Source organism: Pristiophorus japonicus, chromosome 6, assembly GCF_044704955.1.
Source record: "Pristiophorus japonicus isolate sPriJap1 chromosome 6, sPriJap1.hap1, whole genome shotgun sequence".
Lineage (NCBI taxonomy): Eukaryota > Metazoa > Chordata > Chondrichthyes > Pristiophoridae > Pristiophorus > Pristiophorus japonicus.
The window spans coordinates 78707555-78712880 of NC_091982.1; positions in this window are offsets into that span (position 1 = coordinate 78707555).

The window sequence follows — 5326 nt, forward strand, 5'->3', positions numbered from 1 at the left end:
AGGCACAGATTCACAAGTAACTGATAGATTTGCAGTTAAATGGCAACGATGAAGAAGTCGTCTTCAACAGGAAGCTAAATAAATGAAGAACAAAGAACAAAAATAAGATCACACAAAAAATACAATTGACTTTCTTACTTCATCTTTAACTTCTATTTTTGGGGAAAAAAATCTGAAACTGGAATGTTTCTGTCAGGGTTGCTGAGGTGCTTTTACTGGCTTTTCTTTTTTCCTTTGGAGCCATTTTTTTTTTAGAGCAGTGTACCTCCAAATATTCACAGATGTGCTTGCCTGTCAAATACTATAAATGATACAAGATCAGTTCACTTAAAATATGAGATTTTGTACTTCTTGGGGTTCATTTTACATTTTCCAATAATTATGATCATATTTTGTAATATGTTGGTGCTGAACATCTGCTGATAAAGTATCAGAAGGTTTTCTAACTTGTGGTGGTAGTAGCACTGATTAATCGTGGAGACTAACACGGCCACGCACTGTAGCGGTCAAGTGAATCTTTAAACACACAGGCTCTGAAGAACTCACAATTGTTCACTGCAAAAGTTTGCAAGTTCATCTTCTGAGTTGTGGACTTCGAAATCCAATTGTAAGGCACTCCTGGCCACACTCATTTTTAACTAACTTCCACAGTAGGAATGAATTAAATGTGGGCATTGTTTTACCTTTTGGTTCAACTTGTTCTGGGCCAGTGTAATTGCCACTCAGTGTCTTGGTGCACTTTGCTTTCATGCTCTGCTGCATTTTCCTCTTAACATTTTGTACCAACAGTGAATTCTGCCCTGCATTATTAAAACCAATGAGCAAATTATGAATGTACTTTTCATATTAAGTGCTTGCAGTGTTTTCATATTATGAAACAACCTGCATTTATAGAGCACCTTTCACTACTTCAGGATGTCCCAATGTGCTGCAGACAAAGACAAGCCAAAGCTCCTTTTCTCCTTAACCAATTGCATCCTGAAACTTTCCCCTCACCCCCTTCACTTTCATCCTAAGGAAAGGAAAGAAGTTGCATTATATAGCACCTTTCTCAGCTCCCAGATGTCCCAAAGCGCTTCACAACTCACCCATTTCTAGTTTTAACAGAGGGAGGATGGGGGAGGGCAACCAACCCTCTCCCAGGAGGCAGGTTGGCAATTTAAATATTATAATGAGGCTGTATGCCTCATATTTAAGAACCATTTCAATTTAACCCTGGACAGCTGAATTTTCTGGGAGGCGAGGACTGCTGGATCCAGAAGGTAAGGGCCTTTCCACTTACCTGCTGGATCCAGTTTACCTGCTTCACCACCCCTCACCATGTGATTGGACATCCCCCCTGACTCTTCTGATCTCCACCCCAATTCTTCTGATCTCCCCTTCCCTCCCCCCCCCCGACTCTTCTAGTCTCCTCCGATCATACGATTTCCCCTCCTACTCTTACGATCTCTCACCAAATCTCCCAATCTCCCCCCCCCGACTCTTCTGATCTCCACCCCCCCACCATTCTTCTGATCTCTGATCTCCCCTGAACCCAACCTCCAATCTTCCCTCTGACCTCTGATCTCCCCTCTGCTCCTGATCCTGATCTTCTCTCTGGCGTCTGATCTTCACCCCCATCCCACCACCCCCAGGCCAATCCAATCCCTCTCTCCTCTCCACTGCCGGGCTGCAGCCTGGTGCCGAAGGTCGACCCGCCTGACAGCCAACCAGCCTCTCAATCTGGTTGGCTGAGGCCACGAAATGGAGATAAAAAATGCTGTTAAAATTAGCAGGAATTGCGGGAAACCTGTCCTTCCAGGTTTCCCGACCTCAAAGCAGACCCGCCACTCCCTCCCCGCCTCCGAGTTAATATCCAGCCTGGAGTATCTGTGACCTGGCCTAGTTTTCTGCCATTCTGGCACATCCCTGCTGAAGTTGTGGCAGAAGTATGACAGAATGGTTGTGGATTTTTGGGGCCTCCATATCCTAATAACTCTTCGCATAAAAGAAAATGTCACTTTATGCTTCTAGCCCTAATTCTGAGTTTAGCTTCCCTTATTACTGAGTCACTGATCAGTGGAAACAATCTTTCAATATTTACTGTATCATGTAATTTTGAACACATCAATAGATCCTCCATTAACCTTTCAGTAAATATAACTTTAGTTTTTGAAGTCTCTTGTCATACCTATATCCTCTCATCCTTGTTATCCTCCGAATAATAATCATTTATTCCTTCATCATCATTGTATCAAAATGCTAGAACTCCCTACCTAACATCATTGAGCAACTTCACCACATGCACTACAGAACAAGGTTCACCACCACTTTCTCGGGGCATTTAGGAATGGGTAATAAATGCCGGTTTTGCCAGATATGCCCACATTCCGAGAATGAATAATTTAAAAAGTCCTCATTGTACTTTTTATGGCTCCAATATCGTTTCTAAATTGGATTGCCAAAACTGCACACAGTACTGTAACTATGGTCTAACCATACTCATCATCACCTTTGTATTCAAACCCCCTAGATATAAAATGCAGAATTCCATTTGTCCTCTTTATGCTTTGTTTCCATGTACATTACAGTTTTCTGTCTTTAAATTATTCACTTTCAATTTTCACGCACGCAGACGTAGTACAATAAAGAAGCAGATTGAGATATGAAGTGGAACGTGAAACATCTTCAAAAAATTGCATTCGAGAATAATCCTCCAGAGCGGTGAGCACTATGCACGCACCAAATGATACCCCTCCAGGAACAGGACCAGTCTGTTTCAGTACAAACCTTCTACTCTTCAGCTTTTGAAAAGTTTGGAGTAAATACAGTTTAAGGGACACTCTGCTTTGAAAACTACCTTAAAGCCACTAGATTGGCTGTTAGGAAAGTTTTTTTCTGCAGCTGATCCATTATCTGGTGCAGAAGGAACAATTGTAATGTTGCTTCATGTAGATCTATTGATTTTTAAAATAAAAGTTGCATTTAGCAGCAGCAAACATGATAAGGTATGTCTGGCTGTTTCAGACGGAAATCTCACTAACCTCAATGTTTTTTCCTCAAATACCCTGCTTGGTAGATTTATCATTCTGCGTGCTTTTTTCTTGATATTTATTCCAAATTTACTTTCACTCATTTTTATTTATGTCCTTTGATCCTACAGTTCTGGCACTTTAAGGTTATAATATAAGGTTTTGTTTATCTATACCAGTTAAGAACTTACATGGGGCTAAAAATTGCGTAGCACCCCATTTGGGGTGATAACTTTTGCGGGAGTGCAAAGGTATCGCTGGGCGTTACCCAATTTTAGCGGATGTGAACTTCCGGTTTAGTACTCCAGGAGGGAAGTGGAGCGCTAAATCAAGCGCTACCACTTCCCTTGGAGCACTAAACCAAGCAAGAGAGCAGTAGCGGTAGAGCGGTGCACAATGTCCCATGCAGCGCTGCTGTTATCACAGAATATTTCCCTTCCTTAAATGGAAGGGCCGATGCTGCGGGCTCTGCAAGAGAATGGATCCACTGCTTGGTGATGGCACCTGCGATCCGCGACGATCAGCCCCAAGAACTCTAACAGAGTGCAGGGCTGATCATTCGCGGCAGCACAAAATTTTTTAAAGTGAACAGAAGGTTGATGAAAACTTTTTTCCTACTTCACCAGCAATCTCTTTAACTAACGCTCCCCAAGCGGCTGGTTGACCTCACAACGCCTCCAGCAGCTGTCGGTGTTGACACCCAGCGATGCTGCAGGGGACGGAAGCCAAGTTGAGCGATAATGGGCCGCTGTGCACCAGATGACATCACGATCGCCGGGACGCAGGAGATTGTGGCGTTAAGGTTTACCGCCACCGCTAACCTGCGAGGGAAGTTTGCGGGCATCAGTACTTTCACCGCGCCCGGTCGGAAACATGGTAGCGCCCCGTTATCGCCCCCCTGGAGGCACTAACAGGAGGCACAGAGGAGGCCAATTTCTCCCCCGCATATTTTGATAAGGTGCCACCTTAATTGTTTTCTTTCTAAATGGTAAAGCCTGAGTTTCTCTAACCTTTCCTGATAATTGCTAACAACAACAACTTGCATTTACACAGCTCATTTAATGTAGTAAAACGTCCCAAGGTACGTCAAAGGAGAGAATATCAGACAAACATTTGCCACCAAGCCACATATGGAGATATTAGGACCAAAAGCTTGGACAAAGAGGTAGATTTTAAGGAGCATCTTAAAGGAGGAGAGAGAGAGGTGGAGAGGTTTAGGAAGGGAATTCCAGAGCTTAGGGCCTAGGCAGCTGAAAGCATGGCCACCAATGGGAGAGTGATTAAAATCAGGGATGCACAAGAGGCCAGAATTGGAAGAGCGCAGAGATCTTGAAGGCTTGTTGGGCTGGAGGAGGTGACTGATAGGGAGGGGCGAGACCATAGAGGGATTTGAAAACAAGGATGAGAATTTTAAAATTGAAGTATTGCCATACCGAGAGCCAATGTAGGTCAGCAAGCACAGGGTTGATAGGTGAACAGGACTTGGTGAAAGTTAGGATACGGGCAGCAGAGTTTTGGATGAGATCAAGTTTATGTAGGGTGGAAGATGGGCGGCTAGCCAGGAGAGCATTGGAATTATCAAGTCTAGAAGTAACAAAGGCATGGATGAGGATTTCAGCAGCAGATGAGCTGAGGCAGGGGCAGAGTTGAGCGATCTTACGGAGGTAGAAGTAAGTGATCTTGATGATGGAGCAGATATGTGGTCATGTCAAACATCATTCTGGTCTCTTCCTCCCCTGAGATAAATGTCTGGGCCATCAAAGCCGCCGTTTCCAAGGTCAAGTCTTTGGTCACAATCAGTTTCCTGAAAACCCCAGCGTGCCCAATGCCATCAATAAAAAAGTCTCGCAGCATCTCCGCTCTGCATGCATCTGGGAACTTACATAGGCTCGCCAGTCGCCGGAGATCTGCCACGAAGTCTGGAACGCTTTATCCTTCTCGCCGCCGGTGCGTGTAAAACCGGTGTCTCGCCATATACATGCTGCTCACCGGTTTAAAGTGTTCCCCGATCATCTTACTGAGCTCTTCAAAAGTCTTGTCCACCGGCTTCTCTGGCACTAGAAGGTCCTTCATCAGGGAGTACGTTCTGGATCCACAAACCGTCAGGAGATGAGCCCGGCGTTTGTCGGCCGAATTCTGTCCCAGCCATTCCTTCGTGACGAAACTTTGCTGTAGTCTCTCAATAAAATCGTCCCAATCATCACCAACACAGTACCTCTCATCTGTGCTGTTAGTGGCCATGCTCGCATGGTTTAAATCCCAGTTTCTCGTCGCCAATAATATGTTCTTACTATACATGCACACGAGGCTCATAC